General features: G+C 44.3%; 1 pseudogene; it reads left to right on the plus strand.

Annotated features, from left to right (window-relative positions):
* The first annotated feature begins 1,780 nt into the window (after positions 1-1,780).
* On the plus strand, positions 1,781-11,317 carry LOC149343965 (uncharacterized; annotated as a pseudogene).
* The last annotated feature ends 3,849 nt before the right edge of the window (positions 11,318-15,166 follow it).

The following is a 15,166-nucleotide window of genomic DNA, read 5'->3' on the forward strand; positions in this document are numbered from 1 at the left end:
TCCATGCCGGTTCGAATGTTCCTGCTAGGGTTAAGGCGAAACAGATGTATGCAAAACAGTATACGGACAGGAGGCGAGGTGCGAAAAGACCAGCCTTTAGAGTAGGGGACTTCGTTCGTGTACGCAAGCCAGCAGGCGGTGGGAAAGCGTCGGTAAATTACATGGGACCTTTCAAGATTGTCGGCAGAAAAGGCAAAAATAGCTTTTTGATGAGCGACGGTCGTTGCTAGAACGCGTCTAAACTAGTTCGGGTTCCCTGCAATCAATCGCAGACAATAGAACAATGGGCATGGGAATTGCCTCATCACTACTCGGGTACCGCTGGGCCTGAAAGCCGCGCAGGCGCTGAACAGGGTGAATTGTTGCGATTGCCGGCAACAAGTGCTGAAGTTAATGAAGAAGTGGTTGCTCCTTTAGAGGATTCGGTGGAGCAACCTTTGCGTCGAAGCACTAGGGTACGCCGACCTGTAGAAAGATTTGGGTTTTCTTTACCTGAACAATAAGTGTTTAGTTCGTGTTATTTTGGTTGTTGTAAATTACTATGTTGTATTTTCAAGCGGGAGGCGATGTTGTATCCTTTCTTGTTTCAGTTTCGTTTCTTTCAGTGTACATATCGCCATCGTCATTCAATATGATTTCCTATATAAGTGGCTTGACTGTGACGAATAAAGGAGAGTGTTTCTGCATACTGCGCTTGCGTGGTCCCGTGTCATGCGTCTGGTCTGAACCAGACACCACAAAAGGATATGTGCTCATGGCTCTCAACAATATTGGCTTTGCCTGATACGTATTATTTCAATCGGCGTAGGTGTTAATTCAAGATCCCCTCAAGAAAGGAAAGTTATGCTTTTTGGTCAGTGCCTGTCATAACCTTGCTGCGGACCCCACAATTTTTTATTCCTTAAAGTGTGGCTATATTAACTGCCTCTGGTACAAGCATCTTGTAGTACCAAGTGTACGAATATTATTCAAGCAATTACGCCTAGGCTAGCTACATCATCGCCATTGCAGGATGACAGCATGGGTGCAGTACATTGGAGGAGACGACCTTCTGAGAAAGCCGGCCAGCCTACAGTGTACCACATACAGGGTTTGCAGTGACCACTTCACTGCAAAAGATTTGATGGACCCTGGCCACACGAAGCTCACAAAACTGGCCGTGTCTAGTGTTCTCCCAGTTCTTTGACAGGAGATCAGTTCTCTGCAATGGCTGAGGCCTGTTTAAAATAAGATTCGACAGTTTGCTCTGAAGCTGTTAAGCCCACCGACTAACGACACTGGTTCTCAAAAAACTCCTTGGGGGCTGTTACTTTTCATGCAGCAAGATATTTCCTTCATTACTAAGCAATGGACCTAGGCACCGTTATTGTGAAACACTCTGCAGGGCTATCTCGCCTTCACATGAAGGCTGCCTGTAGCTCACACCAACCTACTATTGCGCTATCAGTTATACAGAAGTCCGAAAATTGCTTGTTTGTAGACTGGTTTTCATATTATTTTGTTCCAGCTACCAAAAGAAGTGCATGTGAAATCGAAGTTTATTTTTTTATGCTATGTGCCCTGCAATTTACAGAAACAAAAAATATTTCGAGGCCTCTCTGGCGCGCCTTCTACCCGTGACTGCCGCGTGACAGCAGAATCTGCATCTCGAAGTGAGAATAAGCTTCAGTTTTTGGTTGATGACTGGCACTGAATGATTGCTGATGATTACTTTTTGCAAGATTCGCGGAAATGTCTTCGAGCAGCGCCTCCTCCGTATTGGAATGCCCTGATGTCCACAATGAGTGCCGAACTCAGTTTCTGTTTTTTTTTTTGTCACGAAGTGACAGATGAACAAACCTCTGCAGGCGGCAGCTCCTCCGTGACTGGCGAGGGGCCTTCTGCAGGCTTGCTGGAGGAATCTTTGACCAGCAGCTCACTCGTGACAGGCGAGTTCGATAGGCGACTTCGTGGTGTTTACTTTTAGTTCACGGATTTTACTGCGTTAATAACTTCTTCAGGCAGAGTGCAAGGTTCTTCTGGAAGCAGTATTCAAGTGACTGAACAGACTACAAGGACACCTTTGAGGACCAGTTCAGCAGCAGCTCCCTGGGGGAATGTCCTACTGCACATGGTTAACATGGCTTTAATGTAGCTGTTTCTTATGCAATATTTTCTATTCACAAAATATAAATTAGGCTGTCTTTAAAAGGACTCTGCATGTTCAAGAACGCAAGGTTAGTATAGGCTCTGAAGGATGCTTTCATTTCATTTTTGCTATTCTCTCGTACAGAAGGAATGGTGTCGCTTTTTTATTGTAATTATGCTTTCTTGCCTACGTAAATAAGAAAATGTGTATACAGCTTCTTATTAGGAGACTTAAGGGACAAGGCCTAGGGAAATGCACAAAAACATTTCGTTAGACCACGGGCAGTTGTATATGCATGTACTCTGTGCCTGATCAGCGTTACTTCCTGTGTTGCTTAGATATTTTAGAACGCCCACCGCTAGCTCATGGAGGGCCATGGGTACCTGCAATCGCACTGTTATTGCAATATTATAAAACATTGCTTGCTGATTGACTATGTGACACTCCTTAATAAAACAGAGTGGCTATGCCCACAACTCCTTTCAAATAGAGCAGATACAGTGTAATTGCACTGTCAATATTTACATGAGTAGCTTTCTTTCAAAGCACTGTCTACGACAGAGCTGTTAAAATTTCCTATATCCATTATACTCTTGATTTATATTGGTCATAAATAAATGAGGGCAGTGCTCGTACGAGATGATTTGCTCTTCGCTCTTATGTCATTATTTTTTTCTGTTGCAGCAGTTTCGATCATACCTAAGACCAGTTCTCCATCAAAGACGTACAAACGAACCATTAAACGTCTTCAAGACAAGATAGAAAGCCAGCAGAAAACTATCAAAAGACTGCAGAGACAGCGGCGCAAGGCTCCGTCATCGATCTCAGCGGCCCTTGGCATTATCCAGCCGTATGTCACTAAGGGAATTTCTAAACTTCTCTCTGAACATATGTTCGATTGTTCGAAGCAAAGGCAAGCAAGCGGTCTCCATTGTGGGTAAAGAAATTTGCCCTGCACTTAAACTTTCCTGCCCGCGAGCATACCAATTTCTGGCTCCATATTTCTCTCTTCCCACCCAGCGTTCATTAAGAAGAGGGCTAGCCAATGTTAAGGTGATACCAGGGATCATTCGTGGAGTCATTCCTTCCATAGGAGCAAGTACGCAGACTTGGAACGAACGTGACTGCATTCGTTCTCTAATCTTTGATGAAATAGCACTAAAAAAGAATATATGCTACGATGTTACACAGGATGTTGTCCACGGTTTTGCAGACGATGGTACTGACCGCAATGCGATCATTGCTGACAAGGCTATGGTGGTTCTCCTAGCTGGTATTTCTAGAAGGTGGGTCCAGCCGGTAGCCTTTACTACAGAGCACACATTAACACCGTCGTCTGTGATACACAACGTGCTGTTGCCGCTCATTTCGGAGCTTAGAAGAGGCAACAATACAGTGAAAGCTGTAATTTGTGACCAGGGAACTTCAAATATCAGTCTCGCTAACCGGCTAGACATTACTATTGAAAACCTCTTTTTGAAGCTAACGGTAGGCCGGTGTATTTCATATTTGACATACCACATTTGATTAAACCAACACACAATAATGTCCGAGCGACAAGCTGCGCATTGGGAACGGTATTGTTGACTGGTCACACATTGTAAGCCTTTACGAATCCACACATGAATTGCGGTTGCGGTTGGCTCCAAAGTTAACAGAACGGCACATCTTTAACAAACCTTTAGCGAATATGAAGGTTAGCAGAGAAGTGCAGGTCCTCAGTGTGTCGGTCTCCATTGCAATCATGGCGATGGTGTATGCAAAGGAGCTCCCTGCTTCAGCCATGGCTACCGCACAATTTTATGACCGCATGGACAAGCTTTTCGATTTCCTGAATAGGTCGAGTACGAAAAAAAATCTGCAAAAGCTCTACTAGATCAAAAAGGGGGATTCCGAGTTGGCTGACTTCCTTCGGGGCCAACTTTCTTGGATTACATCATGGAAGTTTGACGGCAAACATCAGCCGCAAATAATTGTTGGGCGGCAGATTACAACTGAGGCTGTTTGTCAGCTCTCGAATTACATCTGAAAAAACTGCGACTTTGAATACCTTCTCACGCGTAGACTCTAATAGCATCCCCTTGAAAACATATTTGGTCATATCAAAGAGAAACTATGTTTTAATACAAAACCCCAATGTGTCACAATTTATTGCTGGTCTGAAGCATATCTGCATCAGAAATCTGTTCAAGCTATCCGATATTGGAAATGTGGAGGACGATGGAAGTGACCTTCTTCATGAGCTCTCGCCATTCTCCCTCAATAATGAATCTGTTGTTAGCAATGAGGAGTGTGCGCAGCCTGATGACTTTTCTTTGTTGGACGACCTTTCTGAACTTGCAAGCGATGTTCATTCTCATATCATTCATGATTCTGCAGCTTATTATATGGCTGCTTTTCTGGTCAAGCTGTTTGTTGGGAAGTCAGGTAACGCTTTCAGTTGTTTGGAGTTACTGAAAGACGGCAGTGAGACACCGAACAGTCCCCACCAGTATTTCACTATTCTGAAAGCGTACCACGTGCCTAGGAAACTGTTTGGCAATCTGAGTGTGCCGTCGAAAGAAGCTTTTGCTTCCGTCCAGCTGCTTGAATCGCAGTGCCTTGTATTAACTGAGGCCACTTCACATCTCTGTTTGTGATGTGATGTTTTGTGATGTTTTGCGAGTCTGTGATGTTTTGTATCCCATTTGTCGCGAGTCGGCGATTTTCATTTCTGTTCTGCTGCGTGTCACAAGAGGTTTGTGAAAATGTTTTGCAGAGTTCGTTTGTGCTGGATGGATGGATGGATGGATGGATGGATGGATGGATGGATGGATGGACGGACGGATGGACGGACGGACGGACGGACGGACGGACGGACGGACGGACGGACGGACGGACGGACGGACGGACGGACGGACGGACGGACGGACGGATCGATGGATGGACGGACGGACGGACGGACGGATCGATGGATGGATGGATGGATGGATGGATGGATGGATGGATTGATGGAAAATAAGAGCGTCCCCTTCGAAACGGGGTGGTGGCAGATTGCCACAAGGCTCAGCTTTTTTTTTCTTCATTTTTATTTAACTGTGGTATAAATGGGTCTTAAACTTGGCCTTTTTTTTGTAATACGTTTTTCAGTTTTAGGCCACTTCGCCCGAGCTCTCATAATTGGTGCGGCGCATCATTCGCTCATTTGCTAACCATCACGTGTCAGAGCTGGGCACGATACTTGAAATTTCTTTAGGCTCCAATGCAGGCGCAGCTAGTTTCATTAGAACTTTATACGCTATCGTGAGGCTGAAACGATTATAACTTCCATAAACATCCTTGCATATTGTTTTACGCGACAGCATATAAAGCTCGTTTGGTCGAAAAGCCGTCGGCGCAGTCGGCACCGCTTGTGGGAAATAATCGGGGGCTGCGTAAAAAAAATCGTCATGCCAACCGTTTGCCGCAGAATGTTCCGGATGATGTCGTACTATTGAGCGTTTTGTGCAAGCTCGCTGCAAGGATTCGAATCTGCGACCTATAATAGGAGGCTGCGTAAAAAAAATCGCATCATGGTAATTTGCGGTTCTAACCACTGATGATTAATTGGGGCGTGATAGGCGATGACGTGTTAACGAAATGACGGCATTAATTGATTAATTAAAGAAATGAAAAAATTGGAAAAGAGGGGGTTCAAATGTGTCAAAACCCTGAAAATGATAATCCAATGCTTGATGATGCTAACTTAAAAAATTTAGAGCGCAATCAATTAATTATTTGAAATAACACTAAAAAAATTACAAACATGTTCAAAGCTGTAAAAAACCGCTCAGAACGGAAATCCTAACTCACTACGCTATCGTGTACTGTCCAATTCCTTTAAAGCTAATGGTCTTGATGTGAGTAATTGACTATACACGAACAAACTAGAAACTGTTTCGGACGGTCTTCGTTTGTTACTGCAGCGTTTGCCGGTTGTCTTTGCCCAGATCTAAAACTTGTAACCGTGTAAGCTCCGTGAGCTCCGGAAAGCAGAACTGTTATTTATACTAGGTGTACAACTTTCTTCGTTAAAGGCTATAAGAAAAAGAACATAAAAGTGCTATAATTTTTCTTATTATACCAAACCTGCATCTAGATAATTTCTCTTCTTTAATTTTTTTATTACTTAAATATAGTCTGCAGCCACCGCGAGGGCTCAGTACTGGCCCTCGGTTTCTGACCCCAAAGACTCAAGTTCAATCCCGGTCGAGGCGTCCTAATTTCGATCGATACTCGTCGAAACCCGGGTCCGAACCCAACTGCGGCAGCCGCGTTTCGATGGAGGAGAAACATAAACGGCGTCCGTTTGCTGTGCGATGTCAGTGCACGTTAAAGACCCCCCGAGGTGGTCTAAAGTATCCTCAACTACGGCATCTTTATTCCTTTCTTCTTTCACTTTCTCCTACATCCCTTCCTTACGGCGCGGTTCAGTGTCCACCGAGATATGTGAGACAGTTGCTGGGAATTTTCCTTACCTCAAAAACCAATTTTTTCAATTTCCAGAGGCGTGGGTACTGCGCGATGTCAGTGCATATTAAAGAACCCACCACGTGGTGGTGGTGAAACATTATTTCCAGCGGATAGAACCGCGACCCGAAGTCGCCCCCCGCTTAATAACGGCCACAGGTAGTCGAAATTTCCGCAGCCCTTCACTACGGCCTGAGTCACTGACGGCCGATAGCAGGAGCCGTTTTAGTGGCCTCTCTGCAACGATTTGGTTGCCTGGCGTGGTGGCGGTAGGAATTGCTGGCGCGCTGCTGTTCTTCGGACTAAATAATAAGTTGGACGTGTAGAAACCGGAAAATACACGAAGCTGTCATCGATGCATGTTCGTATTTCTGCGAGCTCAACCAGACATAAGTATTTAGTGAGTAGCTGCATTTCCTCAAACCACCGGCCCGAAAGCGCTCCGCGATTTCGTTGCCTGGGAAAGAAACGCAAACGGCGAGAGTATGCTGCTTCTGTCTCCTCGTCCGATCTCTCAACCAGTGTGCAGGAACTCTCTCGTCTATCTGCTAAAATAGGAAGAACGACGACTGACCGAGTCACGGCACTGGCATCGTTTCTTCCTAATTCTTCCCTCATTTCAGTGTGCTAGCGCCCGAGCGAGCGCCTTTTGCAATTAGTGCCCTCATCACTGCCTTGGACTTAGAGCTTGCTTAATATCTCTGGGGACATGCCTCCGCGCGGGATTTGAAACTTCATCATCAGGCCATCATTTCTAGCTAATGAGCTGCAAGATAAAATTCATCATTTCTAGCGTGTACAGAGGACGACAAGCTGAGCGCAATGATTTATAAATTAGTGATAGGTATTGCATCATGCATACCAATGATAGATGCAGAACTTAAGATATAAACATGCCAAATGAGAGGCAACCAAATTTTGAAGAATTTACGAAACTGTCAGTCAAAGCAGCTGAAGTCTAAGCAATCCGTAAGACAAGCTGTAGGACAAGAAGGTAATCTTATTATGGTTAGTGCCGATAACAGGAGCCGTTTCAGGGGCCTCTCTGAAACCATGTGGATATCTCGCAAGGTGGCGGTAGAAACCGCTGGCTCGCTACGGTTCTTCGGGCTAGCTAATGAGTTTGACGTGTAGAAACTAGAAAACACCGGAAGCTCTCTCTGATCAATGCAAGTTCGTGTTTCTGCGAGCTCAACCAGACGTAAGTACGAGGGGGTACCCAAAAGAAATCGGACTAATTTTTGTTTGAACTTATTTGTTCACATTTTAAGCACAGACCTTCAATCTCCTTCAAAGTATTCCACACTTGCAATGATACGCTTGTCGAATCTTTTATTCCATTTTTCAAAACATTGTTTAAATTCATCTTTTGTGATGCTTGACAGTCCCTCCGTCGTTTTTTTCTTCACCTCAGCAAAATCAGCGAAACGCTTTCCATTCACCTATTTTTTCATTCTAGGAAACAAAGAAAGTAGCACGGGGCAAGGTCGGGAGAGTATGAGGGTTGAGGAATAGGGGTCATGCCATTTTTGGTCCAAAATTGTCGTAGAGACAGGGCTGTGTTAGCAGGAGCATTGCCATGATGGAAAAACCAGTCACCCGACCGCCACAAATCTGGCCGCTTCCACCTCACACTGTTGCCCAATATTTTCAAAACATCCAAGTAGAAAGCCTGGCTAACTGTCTGACCCTGCGGAACAAATTCTCAATGGACGACTCCTCTCACGTCGAAAAAACAAATCAGCATTGTTTTGAGATTTGGTTTCACCTGACGAGCTTTCTTGAGGCCAGGTGAATTTGAAGTTTTCCATTGGGATGATTGTTGCTTTGATTCAGGATTCGATTCAGGAACACTTGAGTTGTCCCCATAGCATCGTCCTTGTACGTCTTTCCTAATATTTCAAGAGTTTCCATTCAACTTTTTCCGAGCAAAAATCAGAATTTCACCGGCGCACGCTGTTCAAGAAAATCAGCCATTGCAAAAACGACATTCACACAAAACAGTCGTCCCTCTAAAACTCTGCCTAAACTAGTCTGACCTCCTTCAACGACGGCACTCGGCTTACTGACTCTGGAATGTTCGTTCTATGCGCTCCTAGTGGCAAAACGCGGTACCACAGAAGCTTTGCCGACCAAAAAACATTCAAACGCAAACGAGGAACGACTACACGTGGGAAGCGCTTCCTGCGACGTACTCAACCATACTCGGTATATTTTCGTGTTTCATATGCCTCTCGTTATGCTATGCGGTCTCCGCGATTGGCCATACCTTGTCCTGCGTTATGCTGTCATATTAACTCTACCAATGTCACTCCGCAAAGCAAATCTATTCAAAGGACGGTTGGATTTCCCCCGTGTTGTTGATTCACGCGTTGGCAGATCTTGGTATATAGAGGTTCTCCTCTGTGATTGTGCATATCCTCTTTTTTCTTTGGTTGGCTATATTTTATTACAGTTTGTAATGACGCTTAATAGGGCGCTTGAAAGTCTAAATCGCTACACGCAATCGGAACGAAGTCAACTTCTACTGAAACTGGTCGATTAAAAAAAGAACCTTGAAGCAAAGTTCACGACCTCTTTAAAGGTTTCGTGCTTCAGTGAACCAATGACAGCTAGAAAATAGCAACAGATTCGAGAAGAAGGCACTGCTTGAATATACACCAGGTCGACAGCAGCGCGCAAGCCGGCGGTAGCGCCATCTGCCCAAGTAGCGCAGAGTATTTGTTCTCGAAGTGTGCGTTTGCGCCACTAGAGTTGAACCTTACGAATCGCTACTCTAACGCGGTTCGGCCTGCTGTCATGTGCTACATGTGCTCAGCGTAGTAAACAAAGGGACGTCGGCGTCGTTGTGGCGTGTGAGCAGTACTTAGCTGCAATGTACTACGTGCTGATTCAATACGACGGCGAACAGCAGAAATACTTCGTCAAACAATACTCGGAACTTCATCCCTCGAGATATTGAAGATTTCGAGCGAGGCAAATAATACGAAGTGATTGGGGCAGGGCGACGACAAAACACACGGGGGATTTTACGACGCCAGGATTATTCAAATGACCGGTCAGTCCAGCTTTACTCAAATGCGCCTTCGACCAGTGCTCGTAAGACATGTTCGTTCTGATATTATGACGCTTTTCAACACAACCCGAAGAAGAAATGATGTGGCGGCGGGAAGAACGCAGAGAGAGGTCAACCAAGCGCGGCAGCCAAGGCGTGCCTCCCAAAAAAGAAGGCAAGCAACGAACAACGAAGCAACGAGAAGGACGAACACAGTGCTATGTTCGTCCTTCTTCTCTTCCTGCTTGTTTTCTTTGGCCGTGTGCCGTTGCGCTGCAAAACCATGAGCTTAAATCAAGAATACCATCTAGCCCAAAGTAAGCAACTAGTTGATTGCCCTGTCCCGTACTCGTGGAGTTAATACGCATTTTGCATTCGTATACGGCGAGAACTGAGGAATTCCATGCGCTGAACTGTGATGCCACCAGCCTGTAGGTTTCAGTCGCTTAGGAGCTCAGCGTGTTTTCGGCATTGCCAACATCTCGGCAATATTGAGGAAGCTGAAAAGTATTTTTTTTTGTTCCCAAGCACCGGGTTTGAAAGTAGGATATTAAAGTGCAAGGTCTTGGCCTTCTTTCCGAGGTTGTAGACGTTAGGGCCGCGGTATCCTTACCAGGGAAGTAGCACAATCAGCTACGGATGTCGCCGCACAGCGGGATGTCGCCGCGCTTCGGCGTTCTAGATAATCACACGCACGTGTGTACTCTCGCAATAAAAAAAGATGCAAACAGCGCGGCTCGTAGGCACTCCGCTGTTCGCATTTCTTGCCGCCACGCTGTTCGTACTGCCGCTACAATGTGAACCAAGCACATCTTGGCTAGCATTTCTTTTTAGTGCTTCATTTGTAATGTGATGCATCTTGAGACGTGCAGTTTTTGTCACGAGCTGTTTAATAGTCAGCGGGCCTATTGTGCCTTTGTCCGTTCATTCCTTTCTAGCTGGGAAGTCCCTACATTTCACTGCATTGCTTTTTCAATACCATGCATGGTTGTTTGGTTGCTTTTCCTGATTTGGGTTGGAGATCAATGGAAAGCGTTAGTGCCTCCTCTATGCTCATTGAAAAATAGATCTCAGGCACCTATTGAGCAGGGTACATCATTTGTTTGAATTCTGAAATAATTGCACCTAAAGGCAGCTCAAAATGGTGGATATTGTTCATCATATTTCCTAAATAGCACTTTTTGAGAGAATGCAATAATGCATATACTTGTGATAGGTGCACTTTCGAAAAGATGGTGTGACACACGGCAAATAACACATTTGGTTGAAACCTTTTCTAGTCTTGGCAACCTGGATATGACTGTTTATGTGTTGTGCCAGATGTGTTGCTGGTTGAGAATAGGTTCTCAATTATTTGGCATGTTGTCTTGAATGTCCTTTGTGCGATCTAAGCATGAGGTTCTGTCATCTTGATTTCTTGGTTGTAGGCAAGGCAGGACGTGAGAGCGAGGGCTAGTTCTCAGCGGAGAGCTGAGGAGGGCCTTCTCGACAGCCAAGACGTTGCAGCGGGTGGCAGCTTGCTCTGCAACGTCACCAAAATAAAAAAGCAAGTGGAGCACCTTCGGGCAGAGGTGACCAACTTCAGGAAGATGAACGAGGAGCTACAAAAGGTGCTATGTGCAAAGATCTTTGAATGCGGTGCGTAAAAAGGTAATGCTAACCTGCTGTTTGATATCAGTCGCCCTAGCTTACTCTCAGGTATGCTTGCTTGTACTGTGGAACAAGAGCATACCCTCTAACCTATTTTTTCGGTATGCTTGATGGAGATAGGATTTTTATACCTCTTCAATAGTTATTGGACCAGAAAATTTCAGCACGTACTTGTTGTAGAGAATGTGAGATTAGTTTATCTTGTCTCATGTCAGGAGACAAAGTAAATACTTTCCAAGCCGAGAGGAAGTTCTGCTGTAGTCACTGGCAACCACTTCTCGTTATATATTTATTCTTAGCTGCCAGCTGCCAGTCTGAGGGGGGGGGGGGGGTGGCACCGTCTGGTCCTGGACACGTCCTCCCTTCAGCTGCTCCAGCTTCACTGTCACCAGTGCCTGAAGGTACTTAGTCTCATTCCTTTTTTATTAGAGCTGCCTTCCTGGCACAATTTTAAATATTTCTGCATGTCTCAAAGCTACATCCTAGTATCTGCTTCCCTTTGAACAGAAAAAATGTGCATTTATAACAATTATCCAACCAGCGACTTTCAACAAATGCTTCTTAAGGAGAATGTCTACAGGTGGTACGTACTGGCGCACAGCCACGCTGCAGTGCAGCGCCGCCGGCCGCCAGGATTCATGTGCACATAGCAGACGAACTCCTGCTCCGCAAGCATGTTTATTTTGCGTGTAGCATTTAAATTGCCATGTGGAATCTGCGTGCATCAGAGATTCGGCCAGTAGTCTGTGTTGTGTTGTGTTGGGTTTATTGGCGCATAAGCAGCTAAGGCTATCATGCGCCAAGAACAAGGTATGGAAAAAATATGCTTGAGCAGAGTTTGAAAACAAAGTGGATAAAAACGTTGGTGTAAAGGGCCTAAAAGTTATTTTTACTAACTAGCAGATAAAAGACAAGAATTTTAAAAATGTCTGACGTAGAAACTTTTAAAGGTTGGGTTACCTCCGCAGACATCCTTGGCTCGGCAAGGATTTCGAGGCTCCCAACAACTCAGATAAAGACCTCAGCCTCCTTCTCGTGATTCAGAAAGTGGCTGAGGTGTATAATTGTATGTAGCGAAGCACAGGGTGAGTAGATTAGAGTTGATGAAGAATACTGGCTTCCCTTAAAAAGCTAAAAACACAGGGTATACTGACAAGTGCTTCTTTGCCTAATATCAATGCTGGATGAAAAGGAATGTGTTCTTGGTAAAAGGTAGTAAAATGTTTTTTTCTTAGTGATTCGAGTTCTGCACATGAGAATAATATGTGGTTTACTGTTAGTTCATCTCCGCACTTTTCACAAACAGGTTTGTCTTTCTTTGTTAGCAGGAAGTTGTGTGTGAGATGTGTGTGTCCAATGCGGAGACGGCATAAAATAACTTCGATGAAACGTTTTTGGTGGGAGCATGACTTCCATTCTTCTATAAATGGTTTTACTAAGTGGAGCTTATTATTTCGTTCAATATTCCATTGCGACTGCCATTTATTTCTTAGCTTGCACTGTACCAACTTCATACAGTCATTGTAGGGGATATTCACTTTCTTTATTTCTTTGTTGCGAGCTTTCGCAGCACATTCATCCGCCTTCTCATTGCCAGTGATTCCAATGTGGCTGGGAACCCAGCAAAATTTTATGTCTTGTCCCTGTATTGTGGCGCTCGTTATGTTGTGTATGATATTACCAATTAGTGGTGTCACTGCATTTCTATGGTGAAGTGAGGTTAGTATGCTCAGAGAATCAGTGTAAATGATACTGTTCTGAATGTTCTCATTTATTATTTTTTCTACAGCCACCAAGACTGCGTAACCCTCGGCGGTGAAAATGGATGTACACTCAGGTAGCCGTACTATTTTTTCCCAATTATTCTGAACTACAGCACTTCCCACGTAGTGCGCCGATTTTGATCCATCGGTATAAAATGCTTCGTATTCTCTGTATTTTTCCTTGAGTGCTAAATATTCTTGTAATATCTGTTCATGTGGTGTATGTTTTTTTCGAAATTGTGTTAATGTGAAGTCGCACACAGATGGTAGGCAGTACCAAGGCGGGAGTGGATCAGGTTTGCGGGCAATATTAGGTAATATGTTCATTATGTCTTGTTCTTGGCATTTTTCTTCAAAGCGAAGAAGTGGCCTGATTGCTAGAGGTTTGTTGGTAAATAGTGTTCGAGATGGACACTTTGTAACGAGTGGGTAACAGATGTGTTTAGGCTGGGAACGGATCTTTAAAATGTATGAGCATGTGAGCATTGTTCGTCTGTCTGCAAGTGGTGGTTCATTGGTTTCCACGTAAAGGCTATTTATGGGTGATGTCCTGTAAGCACCAGTTGAAAGACGCAAACCCATATTGTGCACAGGATCCAGTCGCTTCAAGTACGATGGCCGTGCTGATCCATACACTATGCAGCCATAATCTAAAACGGAACGTACTACAGAGCGATAAATCTGTAGAAGGCATACCCGATCAGAACCCCAGTGTTTGCGTGAAAGGACTTTAAGTATGTTCAGTGATAGCGACGCTTTCTTCTTTAGTGCGTTTATGTGAGGCAGGAAAGTAAGCTTTTTATCGAAGGTGATGCCTAGAAATTTGTGTTCTTTTTTTAAAGGCAGTGTGGTTTGGTTTAGGTGTAATGTGCGATCTGTGTGCAAGCCTCGTTTCAGTGAAAAAAGTAAGGCTACTGTTTTCTGTGGTGAGAACTGGAAACCATTCCTGTCTGCCCATGTTGCCAGTTTGTTGATTGTAAGTTGTACTTGTCTTTAACATGTAGATATATTGGAAGATGTGCACGCTATCTGAAGATCGTCGACATAGACTGAATATGTTATGGACCTTGGTATAATTTTGTTAAGAGAATTCATTTTTACAATAAAAAGAGTTGTGCTTAAAATACACCCTTGAGGCACTCCATTTTCCTGAATAAAATCCCTCGAAAGGGTTGAGCCTAGACGAACATTAAATGAACGGTTAGTCAAAAAGTCTTTAATTGAGTTCAGAATTCTGCCACGGATGCCAAGCTCAGCTAAGTCCTGGAGGATCCCGAACCTCCAGGTAGTATCATATGCTTTTTCTAAATCAAAAAAGACGCTAAGACAGTGTTGCTTGTGTATAAAAGCTTCTCTGACAGTATTTTCAAGGCGGACTAGGTGGTCTGTAGTGCAGCATCCCTTTTTAAATCCACTCTGATGGATATCAAGAAGTTCACCAGATTGAAGAACAAAGGTTAGTCTTATATTTAGGACACTTTCGAAGGATTTGGCAAGGCAACTAGTCAGGGCTATGGGTCTATAACTGCTAGGAGAAGTTGGGGGTTTACTAGGCTTAAGAAGAGGTACAATAATAGCTTTCTTCCAGGCTTCCGGTATTTTCCCAGACATGAATATTGTGTTAAAGAATCTTAAAAGTGCGTCCACGGCTGGCTCGGAAAGATGCGCAAGCATTTCATAGTGTATTTCGTCGGGTCCTGGAGCAGTTTTTTTGCCGGCAGATAGTACTTTATTGATTTCTTGGAGGGTAATTAGACAATTGTATTTTTCATTTGTGCCTCCACTTGTTGGGAGCCTCTGTTTTTCAGCTGTGTTTTTGTATTTTAAAAAAGACTGTGTATAGTGAGATGAACTTGAAACTGCAGCGAAATGTTCCCCTAGTATGTCTGCCTGTTCCTCTATGCTTGTTTGTGTGCCGGGTGTTGTTAAAAAAGGAATTGTGTATGGTGAAAAGTTACCATTTAATTTTCGCACATGTTCCCACATTTTTTTAGATGTGATGTGACTGTTTATGGAAGAGACGTAAGTTTGCCATGATTTTTTCTCGGCACTACGACGGACGTACCGAGCTTTAGCTCTTGC

The sequence above is a fragment of the Amblyomma mixtum genome, chromosome 5 (assembly GCF_055824585.1).
Source record: "Amblyomma mixtum isolate Tamu chromosome 5, ASM5582458v1, whole genome shotgun sequence".
NCBI lineage: Eukaryota > Metazoa > Arthropoda > Arachnida > Ixodida > Ixodidae > Amblyomma > Amblyomma mixtum.